Genomic DNA, 14,399 nt, shown 5'->3' with positions numbered 1-14,399 from the left:
ACATTATTTTATTGTAAGAATATACTTACATTTTGCGGGGCGCCTGGGTGGCTGAGTCGGTTAAGCGTCCGACTTTCGCTTAGGTCATGATCTCACGGTTCGTGGGTTCGAGCCCCGCGTCAGGCTCTGTGCTGACTGCCAGCTCAGAGCCTGGAGCCTGTTTCAGAGTCTGTGTCTCCCTCTCTCTCTGACCCTCCCCTGCTCACGCTATCTCTCTCTCTCTCCTAGAAATAAAAATATTTTTAAAAAAGTAAAATAAAAAGTTAAAAAAATAAAAAAAGAATATACTTACATTTTGCTTCTCCATTGCTATTTTTCCTTGACAGAGTAATTGTAAATTCAATGCCAAATAGTAAAAGCATGATAACATATATATGTTATCATGCTTATTTTTATATGTAAATATATTATATGTATATATTATATGACATATAATATGAACCCTCATCCATATAGAGCTGCTTTCTAACCTGCAGAATGTGTTGACATATGTGATTTCATTTGAGCATGAAAAATATTTTTAATTTTTTTGAATGTTTATTTATTTTTGAGAGAGAGCGAGAGAGAAAGCAAGCAGGGGAGAGGCAGAGAGAGGAGGGGAGACACAGAATCCAAAGCAAGCTCCAGGCTCTGTGTGGGCTCGAACTCACCGGCCATGAGATCATGACCCGAGCCGTAGTCAGAAGCTCAACCAACTGAGCCACCCGGGCACCCCTGAGCATGAACACTTTTACCTGCAGCTCACAACAGATGCTGTCATACAGTTCATAGATGAGCCCGAAGAAGTTATACATCTTAGCCGAGACTCCACACCTACAGAGCTATGCGAGCCGGGGCTCACACTCAGACCTGCAGGGCAGAGCCCACACTTTTCCTGACACAGCTGAGCTACCATGAGCCTCCACCTGTCCAACAACGAGGGTATGTGAAGGTCACAGCTTCGGGTTCACTTTTGGTGCCTTGGAGGGAGCTGAGAGAAGCTAATAAGTAAAAGCTCTTTTCCATGACCTCTGCTTGTGCACCGACGTCGTCAGCAGCAACTACATTGCCAGGGGGAGGGGGTCTTGGCCGTGGAACTTCATCACTTACCGGGCCCCAGCTACCTACTGGAGTTGACCTGCTCGCGGAGAAGCAGAATAACAGTGCCCTTGTGGAGAATTCCGTCTTCCCAGCCCCTGGCTAAGCACCCGGCTGCGGTTTGACACCACTGCCATTTCTAAGCACCATCACTGTGAGCCACACTTGCCCCGGACTGACGGGAGAGGGATCACTTCCTTCTGTACTGAAACCCCAGGCGAACCCGTATGTTTTGCCGCAAGTACGTATAACAGCCGGTTCCCTGCTGTTGTTTAAACTGTCCTGCTCCCTCAGCCGGGGAGAGATAATAACCCCAAATTATTTTACTTTTCAGAAGACATTCTGAGCACTTTATTTTTTATTTCCCCCAAGCCCAAATCAAAGCAATGTGTTAACAGTAATCATTCAGGAACCCAACTCTAGTGCGGGTGGATGTGTATACAAAATCCATAAACCACATTGGGAGAGTGAGAGAGAGAGAAAGAAAAAGGGTGTGAAATCCATCTGTGGATTTAAATTCAGTAAAATGAGCTTATGACTGCCTCCCCCCCTCCCTGCTTTATATCAGCACGAGATGATCTCCTTCCAGGCTGTTCTACCCAGGAAAGACTCTCAGCTGCAAAGCTCAAAACCAGCTGTGACGGGGGCTAGAGGGTTGGAACCTAACCAAGAACTATCAGCTGCTTACTTCTCGTGGAAGCTGTGGGCAACCCAGCAGAGAGAAGCGCAGCAGGCTGTAGCACCCCCAGAAGGGCTCTAGGAGTGAGGGCAGCGCCGCCCAGGGCATGAGGTGTGCCAGGGAGCTGCTGTGTGTGGCCTCCTGTCCACTCGGGATGACAAGACTGTGTGGCTGCGGAGAACCCCGGGCCAGCCCAGCCTTTGACCTTCGCCACGGCCTGCCAGCTCTCAGCCGCCCTCTGTCCATGTTCAGCCCAGACCCTCACCTGGTGTCATTTGCAAATGGCCCTGGGACCCTTCAGATACGTGGCTCAGGGCCCTGTGCGCTCAGGTAGAAGAGCACAAGCTGAGCCAGCGTCACTACGCTCCTGGGTGACTCTTTCCTTCAATGAAAAGAGACTCTGTTTCATGTTAAACACCTGTGCCTCAGGTGCTCTCTTCTCCCCAAGGAAGAATGGAAGCTTCTCTTGGTTCATCCTCAGTGGTTGCTTCTGGAGAACCCCAGCAGAGTGTCATTATGGGTTGAATTTTGTCCTCCCCAAATTCATATTTTGAAGTCCTGACCCCAGTATCTCGGAATGTGACCGCGTTTGGAACTAGAGTTCTCACAGCTGTAATAACCCGGTACAACTGGTGCCCCTGTAGAAAGGAGAAATTTGGAAGCAGGTAACACACAGAGGGAGAACACCATGTAAAGACGGAGGCAAAGATCAGGGTACCACTTCTGTACCCCAAGGAACACCAAAGATTGGCAGCACGCCACTGGAAGCTAGGTGACAGGCATGGCACAGACTCGTGCTCACGGCCTCCGAAGGAACTGACCCTGCCCACACCTTGACCTTGGGCTCTCAGCTTTTCCACACCTGTGAGGCAATAGCCACCAAGCATGTGGTACACTGTCGTGGCAGCCCCAGCAAAGGAAGGCAGACCCCTCGCCCTGGTCTTTGGAATTACTTCCCATCTCATCTTCTATCCTTCCCTTGGGTCACAGAGAAAGCTGCCTCTTTCATTCTGGTCTCATTTCCTTTTTTTTTGAAGTTTACTTACTTATTTTGAGAGAAAGAGAGCATGTGAACAGGAGCAGGGGAGAGACAGAAAGAGAAGAAGAAGAGAGAGGATCCCAAGCAGGCTCCAACCTGTCAGCGCCGAGCCCTACTCGGGGCTCGAACTCACAAATCATCAGATAGTGACCTGAGCTGAAACCAGGAGTCGGACACTTAATGGACTGAACGGCCCCAGGTGCCCCTCGCCCCAGTCTCACTGTAGGGGGCGGTGCTCCTTTTGCAGGACTTGGCGTGAAGGTGCAGGTGTTACGTTACATGCAATTCTAGAGTCCTCTGCACAGCTAAGAATACTAGAAAGCTGTCTCCTTTTAATAAATTCATTCCATTTATGTCTCTGTACTAAATTCCCAAGGAGATGAGTTATTTTCACATGACAAATCATTGGGACAGGAATGTAGCACACATCTTTTTCGAGCTGAGTGTACGTGAGCCTCTGTTTTAGTTACACCTACTAGCAATTTAATGACCGCAACAATCCTATGAAGGAGATACTATTATTATTATCACTACTTTACAGGTGAGAAAACTGAGACAAGGAGAGCTTGAATGACTTCCTCCAAAAAGTCAGTGGCCAAGCCAGGATTCGAAGCCACGCTGCACCCAGGCACCAAAATCTGTCCTCTGTGAAGGAACTATTGTGAAAATACGTGAAACGCCTCCAGGCAGGTAGGCATGATTCTCTCTGATCGCTGAGGTCTTCAGCAAATAGTTGGGGCAAAAGCCAGAAAACTCTGGGTTATAACCAATATTGTGTGTGACCCTGTCTAGACTCTCAGGTTGGTAGGGTGTGGCGAATCGCAAATCCGTGCTAACGGTATATTAGTACTGCACAATAGCACAGCCCAGACTAGGTTGCCCTCTTCAAAGGCAAACATCTCCAGCCACCCCACTGGAGGCTCTATGGAAAACTGAAGTCAATTCAACTCCTCCTCAGGCATCCTACGGAGGTGTTAGCTGGAAACAGTACAGCCGTCCACACAAGGGGGAAAGGGCCGTGCTTCCAAAATGGTGTCAAGAACCAGCTCAGAGGCTGGCAGTGACACAAAATCCCTGTCCATATAGAGAAAGTGAGCCCTTTAGTTAAGGCCCGGCGAACCGAAGGATGAGCACAGAAAGGCAGCAGCTGCTAAGGGCCAGTGGTGGATATGGTCTAGGATCCAGACCGAGTTAACAAGTCCAACTCTCAAGAATCTTTTAACCAAAAGGCCTGGACTTGATGACAGAACATTGACAACGGACAATAACGTTCTGGGAGCTGTCAAGCCCGTGGTATCCAGCAGCTGCTCTTCGAAGGGCACCTCCCAAACTCACCTGCTGAAGACCAACACCTACACAGGCTCGCAACCCCACACGAACGAAGGAACTGATAATTGGTGGATTACGTCAAACATTTCTAGTATGAAGACATGTTTCTATTTGTGTTGGCCAATTTGGTTTCTTTATACCTCTCTGAACACAAAACCTTTCTTTAGCTCTCACTCTCTCAGTTACGCCTGGAAGGTTTCCAAACCATGTTTATGTAGAAAGCTACTTGAATCTAACCTTTAAAAATAACAATCAGAACATCTGAAGTAACTTGAAAGATGGACAGAATGCTACCGCTGTTGCTGTTAACACATTTATTGAATGTCATTACAGGTAATGACACCATGTAATGGGTGACTGCGATCCTAGCTCACGGGCTTGTGACCTAAATTAACCTGGGCTAGTGCTCTTGCAGTTTCTGGTCTCCAAAGTGTCTCAACTTGTCTCTGTCAGACAAAAACAAACCATGATCATTTGGGAAGACTAACAAAGTGGACCGACTTCCTGCTCTCCTTTTCTGCTAGGTTGAAGGGTTAAAAGCTTTTTTGCACCCTGTTTTTTAAATTATGCAAGTGAGAAATGTTGTAAAATATAGATAAACAAACAAACAAAAACACTGAAAATCGTCCACAATCTTAGATTAGCCACACCACTTTTTTGGCCTTTCCGAAAGAGCCGCCATGTTGTCAAATCAATAGATGTCAAGAAGTATTTCCTGAGAACCTAAAATGCTCTGGCACAGGGCTAGGTGGTGGAAAGGCATAGAAAAGGAATAAAAACCTCAGTCTAGACCCTCAGAAGAGTTCATTCTCCTGTTAGAGACCATAATATAAACAAATAAAGCCTGGTGCTATGACATGTTAATGAGCCATTGAGGGGGGGCATTAAAGGGAAGAGATGTATGATTATGTGTTGATTAAATAGACCTTGAGCACCCGCTCTGTGCTCTCTGCCATGAACACGGATCAAGGTCTTCAGGACATAATAGTAGCCAGTCAGGGGAAAAGACCAGTGACATTCAATAAAATATTACCTACACAGCTTCATGGACAAGGCATGGGAGGTACAGGGTGAAGGAACACCCAAACTTTCCTGGGGATTCAGGAGGAGCTGAGGCTGACAGAGCTTTGCAAGGCTGAGACCGGCGTGCAGGTGCCTCGCTGAACACGCTGCATGCCTGGTGCTGCACATGGCGCACTTGTCCTGTGTGACCGGCTTCCTTGTCACCATAGTGCTACAAAATAAGTCAGTGTTTTAATTAAAAAATTTTTTAAATGTTAAAAGAAAAAGAAAAGAAGTCATTTGCTTTTTCCTTATTTTGCAGAAATAGGGAAACCGAGCAGGTTGGAGAACTTAGGAACAGTACTCAGCCAACAAGTGGAGTGTGAGCTGAGAGGCTCGGGCACCTGCCGCCAGGGGCCGGGCTCTGGACCACTCTCCAGGGCAGGTGGATGCGTGTGGTGGTGACAGCGGCCACTTGCTTTCATTCAGCCCTCTCCTCTAATTCCTGCTGCGACACATTTCCTCCTCTTCATCCACTGCAGTCAAAATCCACATGGTTTTGGGGTACCATCCGTCTGTTTTTGCAATCTGAGAGTTCAAGGCTAAGAACCACAGACTGCTGCAACGAGCCTCAACTCGAATCCTTCAGCCAGTTTGGCTGAGGGTAACGGGCCCCCATTGCCCACCACGCATGCAGCTAAGTCAGATTTAAAAGGAATGAAGCTGCGTTCAGGCTATCTGGAAGTTTCTCTCTGTGCCCTTTTCTGAGGATTCCCGCTATAACCTGCTAGATAATTGTCAGCGCTGTTGGGAGCCATTCTGAGCCCACTAGTCGAGAAAACTCCTGGTGAGGTTAAAGCAAGTTTGCACGGTCTCTTGCCAATCAGATGACGACCGATATCCACCCCCACTCAATTATTTCTGCTTGAGCACTGACCCCTAGGGTACCTTGNCCCGCCCCTCCCCCCCCCCACCCCCAGAGAGAGGATGTGACTGTCCCCCTCCATCCAGCCCGCCTGGTCTCTTCTCGGTTGACCCTGCCTTCTTCCTGTGGTCCTGTGAGCCCAGCACCACCCCACCTTCTCTGGCAACCAGTGCACGCCCTCCAGCCATTCCAGGTCACGTGACCTCTCTCAGCCCCCACCGCTGTGTGATCATATTAGCCTTCTCTTGCTGGAACATGGAACTCTGAAGTGTCTCTTCGTGAAGTCAAAGCCACAGTTTTGAGCAGGTCCCATTTGGCCGTAAGGAAGCGAACACACCTTCAAACCAGAAAGTGCGGGTGGGGATAGTCACATGCCCAGCGAACGGTACATAGTGAGCTTTCCAGGGGGTCAAAATGGGAGACATCCAGAAAACCTTAAACTGTGGGAATGGTTTCGTGCAGAAGCAATACTCAAGAGAGAATTTGAAAGATGGATATGAATTTGAGAAGACACTAGAGGAATAAGGTGTGGAATAAACAAACATCTGATTGTATTTTTTTCTTCTGAGCAATTTGTCATAAGAAAATACTTAAAAGCAAAATGTTTCCATGCCGCTGCATACCTGTATTTCATTCCTCCCCGGTCAACAGCTTAACCACCTCAACGAAATCTAGGCTTCGTTTTGTAAAAAGAATAAAACCAAATTTTTACGTTAATTATTGTTCCTAAAATAAGACATCAGACCATTCGAATTTAGACACAGTTTATGGATTTAATATTAAAGTCCTTTTACAACCATATCTTTAGCACTTCATTCATTTAGGGAATGTAAACATCATTGCTATTGGGTGAATTTATCTCTGAATACTTTGCAGGGCACTAAAATGGTTTAAAAGTTCCACTCAGGTTTACAACTGGTTAGGGGAGAGACAGAGAGAGAGAGAGAAAGAGAGAGAGAAAGGAAGGGAGGGAGGGAGAGAGAGAGAAAGAAAGAGAGAGAAAGAGAGAGAGAGAAAAGGAGAGATATTGTGTACCTTTAAAAGCTTTACAGGGCTGCCTGGGTGGCTCAATTGGTCTGATTTCAGTTCAGGTTATGGTCTCATGGTTTGTGAGTTCGAGTCCCACGTTGGGCTCTGTGCTGACAGCTCAGAGCCCGGAGCCTGTCTTTGGATCCTGTGTCTCCCTCTCTCTCTGCCCCTCTCCTGCTCGTGCTCTGTCTCTCTTTCACAAGAATAAATAAAAGAAAAACATTTTTAAAAACGTTTAATTAAAAAAATAAAAGCTTTACAATAGCGTGCGTATTGATACTGTTTGCGTAAAATGAAATATATGTGCACATGCTTGTCTGTACCAAAATTATTTTCTTCAGGACACACTAGAAGTTACTAACAGTGCCGGTGGCCGCAGAGGGGAGCTAGGCTGGGCGTTAACATGGAGATGTGCTTTTCATTCCCCCTCACATGCATAGCGCCTTCATTTGAGGCCATCAGGAATGGGACGGCAAGCTCCTTTCCTGAATTCTCACCACAGCCAGCCAGCACTTCAAGCATTCATCTCCACACGTTTCAATTTGCCTGAAACTCTATCGAAGGCCCCAAATTTTTACTTTCCTAACACCGAGTTCATTTTTAAGCAGACATTTGCTCTGAGGAGGGGACAAAAAAAGAAGAAAGTAGTTTACTTGCAAAGAAGTTTAATAAGGGAGCCCAAGGTTTAAAAAGAGTAGCTTAAAAACAAAACAAAAGTTGGGGCGCCTGGGTGGCTCAGTCTGGTTAAGTGTCTGACTTCAACTTAAGTGTCTGACTTCGACTCAGGTCATGACCTCACGGTTCATGAGTTTGAGCCCTGGCATCGGGCTCTGTGCTGACAGTGTGGAGCCTGGAGCCTGCTTCAGATTCTGGGTCTCCCTCTCTTTCTCTGCCTCTGCTCTCTCTCTCTCTCTCTCTCTCTCTCAAAAATGAATAAACATTAGAAAACAAAACAAAAACAAGCAAAAAACTGAAATAAAAAAAAAATATCAGGACCCTGGGTGGCTCAGTCAGTTAAGCATCAACTTCTGGTTTTGGCTCAGGTCATGATCTCCTGGTTCATGGGATCGAGCCCCGCTGCAGCACAGAGCCTGCTTGGGATTCTCTCTCTCCTCTCTCTCTCTCTCTTTCCCCTGCTTGTGCTCTCACTCTCTCTCTTAAAATAAATAAACATTTTTTTTTTAAATATTGCAAGACAAGCAATGTTACCAAGTTTACATTTAGTCTGTTCCTGGTGGGAAAACAGATTTTGTCACAGTATTTTATCTCCAAAGGTCACCACATGTCTTGAGATGTCAACATTGAAACCGTCAGGGATAAAATTATCTTTGATGCAGTCGACAACATTCAGGGACAGCTGCGGTTCCATTTATGATGGGGACTCCAGCCAGATAGGCGGATCCCCTGGAAGACAGTCTTGGCTGATCTCAGAATGCAAAGCGCTTTTTTAAAATGTTGGCCTGACTACAGAATGTGGTTTCTCATGCACACTGACTCGCCGCAGAAGCAGGGCCAAAGCCATATTGTTTCTAGACATACTTAGCATTAAGAGATAATAGGATCCATCTCGGTGAGGCCACCATCATTTTTATGGTCTCCGATTGCAATGTCCACACCCCATTGTGCACAAAAACTGCAGAAGGTGACTGAAGTCAGCTCCCTGTGACCATCTCACATGACCTCAAGGAGAAGTCAAAACAAGAAGAACTAGAGAACCAGTTAAGCAGAAGTAAGCAGGCAATATTTTTGACCAGCCAGATACGATAGAAACACAATGCATTAAGATGACCTAAGGGACTTCCCCATGTCCCTGTGGAAATCAGCAACCTTAATTTTACAACCAAACAGATGATACCTTCTGACCCTCAGCTATTTGGAGAACTGCTTACAAGTATGCAGACCCCTCTCCCTTTTCTGTATATATGATCCCCCGTAGCTAACAAACCTCAGAACAGAGTCTCAGAGCGATCTGAAAGACTGTCTCCTGGACTATCCTCAGTCGGATGACGAATAAAGCATTTACAATCCTATTTTGAGGTTGGCTTTCTTTCATTTGACACCATGTGGCCCCATCTGTTCCTTCGTGAACTATCAGCAGCAGCGCTTACCAAGAAACCACAACTCAGATTTTTTTGAAAGTATCTGATGGTTCTGAATATGCCACCCGAAACATACCACTTTAGCGTGAAGATTATTTTGATCTGAAGGCAATCTGCCCTTCCCCGTTTGCCTAAAAGCAGGACATAAATTTGTAAAGACATTCCTCACCAACACCCCATCTCCTACCAGGAAGGACTGAAGTTAATCACCAAAGACAACAGTATACCCTGATCAGCCTATAAATGGCACCAGAGGAATCTATGTAACAAATTTTACTAACTAGCCTTATCTGCCATTAGTTTCCCATGTGTTTACCTTCCCACCATTTGCCAGCCTGGAAACGTAGTCTTTTTCCGTGGTCTTGTCACTTCTCTATAATCTTCTTGCCCTTTTATGAAGATGCTATATAGGGCCAAGTTCTTACCACCCCTTTGAGCTACTCATCACTGGGTACTCCCACATGTATGTACAATGCACAGGTTAATAAACTTGTTTGCTTTGTTATTTTTTCTTGTTAATCTGTCATTTGTCAGTCTTCTTTCTAAGGCCCCTGCTGAGAAGCTAAGATGGCAGTGGACAAAAGTTTCTTTCCTCCCCTACATCCCAAAAGTTGACTAGCAGTCCTTTTAAACACTGATAGGTCTATTCAACAGCAATTCTCCGGTTTCTTCTAACTTGGTCAGACCATTTTCTAGCACAAAATAGGATAAATATCTTATCACAGCTCCTCTCTTTATCTCTCCTGCCTTTATCTAAACCCATTGTTCCTTGTAGCGTCTCCCTGGAAATCATACGCTCCTGCAAAACAATAATTTGAAGACTGTAATCAAGTGACCCTCAGTTTTCTTTTTTCTTAGCAAGTCTATTTCATATCCCTGTGCTGTTGGCTTATAAATAAATCTCTTCCTTAACCGTATTTTTGTCCTTTGTTAACCCTTTCCTCTTAAATTGAGTTAATCAAAACAGAACCAAGTGCACTCACATGAATCTCACTAACGCAGCATATAAATGAACTACTCCTTTATTTTATATACTCTTTCATATTTCATTTTAGTGCATCTCAGAATTATGCCGGCTTTTCACAACAGCACACCTACGTAGCTCCCACCCCGCCCCCCATTTATATTCAACTATGCGTCCTACCTGATAGAGTTATTGACAGGTTTAGTGGGATTATGTGTGAAACACGCTCATCAGAATTCCTGGCACGTAGAAAGCACTCCAGAAATGGTGACTCTGTATATTCTTGATAGAGAGTCGATGAATATAGAGGAAGAGGGGTCACTGAAAAGGCACCGCAGGGTACATTTAAGGCAATGAATAGACAAATGTTTGTGCACCCTGCTTTAAGACAACTCATCATATGGAAACTGGAATTTATGAAAGTAATATGTGACTTGGGTGTCTGTTATGAAGAAGACCCTTGCCTTTGCTCAAACTGTCCTGCTTCATTCCCAGGCTCCAACAGCTAGGCCTGCGAGTGATACTCCAAGATTTCAGCTAGATAGGTGAGCTACGCTTGACACAAGGTAATCCATCCAGACACCACATATTAAGGATTATCATGTAGAAGCCACATATTCTGAAATTCCAACTCCAAACAGGGAGTTGTATTTCTGACCAAGGCTCAACATCACACAAATCCAAGATATGACAACGAATATAACACAGCTACAAACCACCATGCATTTAAAATAGACGAATAACCCAACACTAATAAAATGGGTGTTAATGTAGTTACATATTGATTGCACAAAAGGCCCCAATGAATTATTAGATGCTCATCTAGTTTTATTGTATATAACAATTATAACAGCTTCACTCTATCTTAATTCTGGCCTGTAATGAATGTAGTACCCAGAGTAATTAAGAAATGAACAGTCATGTAGCAATGCGTTTGTATGTCCCTTAGAAATTTGTCGCATGAGCCAGATGGCCCAGGTTTCTTTCTAAAAACGTACCAAGGAAATTTGAGAAGATGTCTTCCCCCTTTCACACTGGATAAACAACCTGGCACAAGAGTAGACCTTCACACCCTTTTCGCTGCCAGGAGAGAACTGGACTGAGTGCTCACTGATAAATGTGCGAGGCTGATCGCATTCTTTCCATCGAAAGCATTTCTTTCCTAAAGTAAGGGCTGACCCTTCGCCCCCTCCTCAGTTAGAAAGAGCTGTCCTGGTATGTATGGGTGTCAGGAGGCTCCCTAAGAGATAAGTCATGTCAGTCTTTTTCAGCCTTTACTCCGGGAAGTGACAGTGTTTGACATCTATCAGAACACGTCAATGAAAGGCAGTAAGAATAATCCGATTACAGTTTTAGACTTGACTTCTTAAGGTAAAAAAAAAAAAAGTGGTATAGAAATATTATGAAATTATTTTAAAGCATATACATTTATAACATTTTAGAAATGCTGCTTATCTTCTTCATGTTCATTCCTCCCTCCCACGAGGCCAGCAAAACCCTTTACAACCACGCGCCAGTGGGGGCCTGCCCAGACTGTCCCCTTTCACCTTTCCCTTTTCAGACTTCTAATCTGATGTGTGCCTGCAGCCTCCCCCAGGGCCAAAAGTCGAGGAGCAAATACCTGATCTTAGCATCTGCCCCGCAGGCTAGTCCGAAATGAACAGCCCCTCTCCTCTCCAGCGCCCACACCATTCCCCTTGCAGTTAACACGCGGAGAGCTGCTTGGACCCCAGTTTGCTCCCCCCCCATCCAAGAAATCTTCCTCTGCGGCCCCAACCAACGCCTTCTTCCCCCAAAAGCCTTTTAGATTAACCAGGAAAGGCCTTTAGTTTTTTCCTATAACTAACCCTCATTTTTATGCACCCTCTTAACCAAACACCCCAACAAGTACTCCGGTGCAGTATCATTTAAGAGGTGGCAGATGTTACAAGCCTGACATGCATTAGGTTTAATCTTTACAATCCTACACGGACTGTTATGTGCGAAGATAATGATGCATTCCTTATTAGGTACTTATGACGATGTAATAATTTCTGGCACTTGGCGGGAGGTCGTTAATACCCAGCTGATGAATGAATTAATAACCCGAGAGGACACAGTACTTCATCGAAACGAAGCACCCTGTCGGACCAATAGAACCAGAAAATGTGCAAGACCTACTTCGGCGGAAGTGCCACCAGCTGGCGGACTGTCATGTGACCAGCAACTCAACACCCTGCTAAACTACACATTCCTTTTCCAGAGACTTGAACAAATCGAAGTCTCTTCCTTCTTTAATTCATAGCTACATCCTTGCACCTGCTCCGCCTGGGTCCTGGCTCAGCTCCCCGCAGCCACACAGTACAGGATCAGAGGAAAGGCCGGGCCTCCTTTTTTTTGTTTTTACTCCANCCCAGGTAGCTAGGAGAGTTGATCCACCCCCAACACACACACTCCCTGTGAAAGCAAACACTCTCAGAAAAAGATGTATTTCGAGCACGTGGCTAAGTTTTATTTCAGACTCTGCAGGATAAAAGGCAGCAAAGGGAAAAGGCTTGTTCACAAAAAGTCTTAGGAAAGGGCTCTTTTAGAAATACAAAGGAACGTCTACATAAGTGGATCCTGGAACTTGAATCTCACTCGCAGGGCTGCTCCTTAAGACACCTAGCGCTGGAAACCACGGTTTGTGATACTGCAGGTCGGACGTGGGGCCCAGCACTGGCATTTCTAACGAGCTCCCAGGTGAAGCCCTTGCCGCTGTTCCGGGAACCGCACTTTGAGCACCGCGGGCCTACGCTCGAAATAACGTTGTTGAGGTTCGACTTTACAGAGCTGGGATGCTGCCACGCGGTCACGCGTTTGGCAAGGAACCCACACGACGCCCTCGCAGCGGCCCTGCGTGCGCCGCTCGCTCGCCGGAGACACCGAGCCGCCCGGTTCCCCTACGGACAACGCCCGATCGGGGCCACTTGGTTGCACAGCACAGCCTTGCTTTCCACGTAGGGCTACTTCGGGGAGGGAAGCTTGGGTGACGTTGTCCCGTCCTCCCGGAGGCAGACGGAGCGCTCGTACCAGCACCCTACGCGCCGCACCCCCGAGTCACCCGGGGCGCGCCGGGGGGCCGGGAGCTGCAGAACTCGGGTGGGGAGCCGGGTGCCCTGCCCCCAGCCCCGCCGCGCATGCGCAGTAGCGCCAGGGACTCCGGCCAGAAAGGCGCCCCGGAAGCGGCGGCGCGGCGCGGCCGCTGTCCCGGGGTAGGGGGCGCTGAGAGTCGCCGTTTCCGCTCCGCGCTCGCTCACCCGCCAAGTCCTCGTTCTCCAGGGGGCTGGTATTGATGAGCCAGGGATTCGTTGGAAATTTGATTCCATTTGGAGTAAAAAAGAGCGCTGCCGAAACCCGGGATCGAACCAGGGACCTTTAGATCTTCAGTCTAACGCTCTCCCAACTGAGCTATTTCGGCGCCCTCTCGGTTCTCTTTAAAGTAGACTATCACTGAACTCTTTGCGTCCGCCCCTTCCGTCTTTTCCCAGTCACCGTCCGGGAGCGTTTCTTCCTGGTCGCGTTAAACGGTTGCGTCAGAACTCCGCTCTGCTCTTTACAAGCCACCATTAGGCGCCGCGTAAACGTTACTTCACTTTCTCCAACGTAATCGGCGTTTCTGACTCAGTTACCTACACGCTGGGACGCCGAGCGCGCCGGCTGCTCCGCGCCTCCCGGGGGGCTCGGCCCCCAGGCTCGNCGAGCCCTCTGTCCCCGCGAGGCAGGCCCTTCCCTCTGACCCGCGCCTGCCTGCGACCGCGCACGTGTGTCACCACGGAGGTGAAGGGCGGGCAAGGGCCTGGAGGCAGGATCGCAGCCTCCCCGCGATCCCGGGTCCCCGGAATGCCCCAGGACCCTGCCACCACGTGGCGCGGAGTCAGCCTGGCACACAGAAGGCGGAGCTCCGTAAAGGCTCGGCGAGCTCACTGGGGACTATTTTCCAGGGTCAAGGCTACTCCCTACACCCGTAGACGGTGTTTCCGAGGCATCCCGGGCACAGACCTTCTGCAAAGCCCAAACATCCTGTTGTTTTACATACTTTTTTCTTTCCAATTAATTTGTGAATTTCCAAAAGCAGTAATGATTACCGTACCGCCCTTTTAGCGCGCTCTTAGAGCTTTGAATTTAGGTGAAACCTTCACAGGCGGTCTGGAGGGATGCATGGATGAGTGCATTCAAATATAAAAGAAAAAAAGTTTGAAAGATTGAATATTGAAAGTGTTTGAAATCTCTAAGGT

General features: G+C 47.2%; 1 non-coding gene across 1 annotated transcript; it reads right to left on the bottom strand.

The window, feature by feature from the left end:
* Nucleotides 1–13,509: 13,509 nt before the first annotated feature.
* TRNAF-GAA (transfer RNA phenylalanine (anticodon GAA)) lies at nucleotides 13,510–13,582 on the bottom strand. Its single transcript has one exon. It is a non-coding gene; the product is annotated as a tRNA-Phe (tRNA).
* Between the last annotated feature and the right edge of the window lie 817 nt (nucleotides 13,583–14,399).

The sequence above is a fragment of the Crocuta crocuta genome, unplaced genomic scaffold, assembly GCF_008692635.1.
Source record: "Crocuta crocuta isolate KB4526 unplaced genomic scaffold, BGI_CrCroc_1.0 scaffold188, whole genome shotgun sequence".
Taxonomy (NCBI): domain Eukaryota; kingdom Metazoa; phylum Chordata; class Mammalia; order Carnivora; family Hyaenidae; genus Crocuta; species Crocuta crocuta.
Note: the sequence above shows the minus strand (reverse complement) of the source record. Positions and strands in the feature narration are given on the sequence as shown.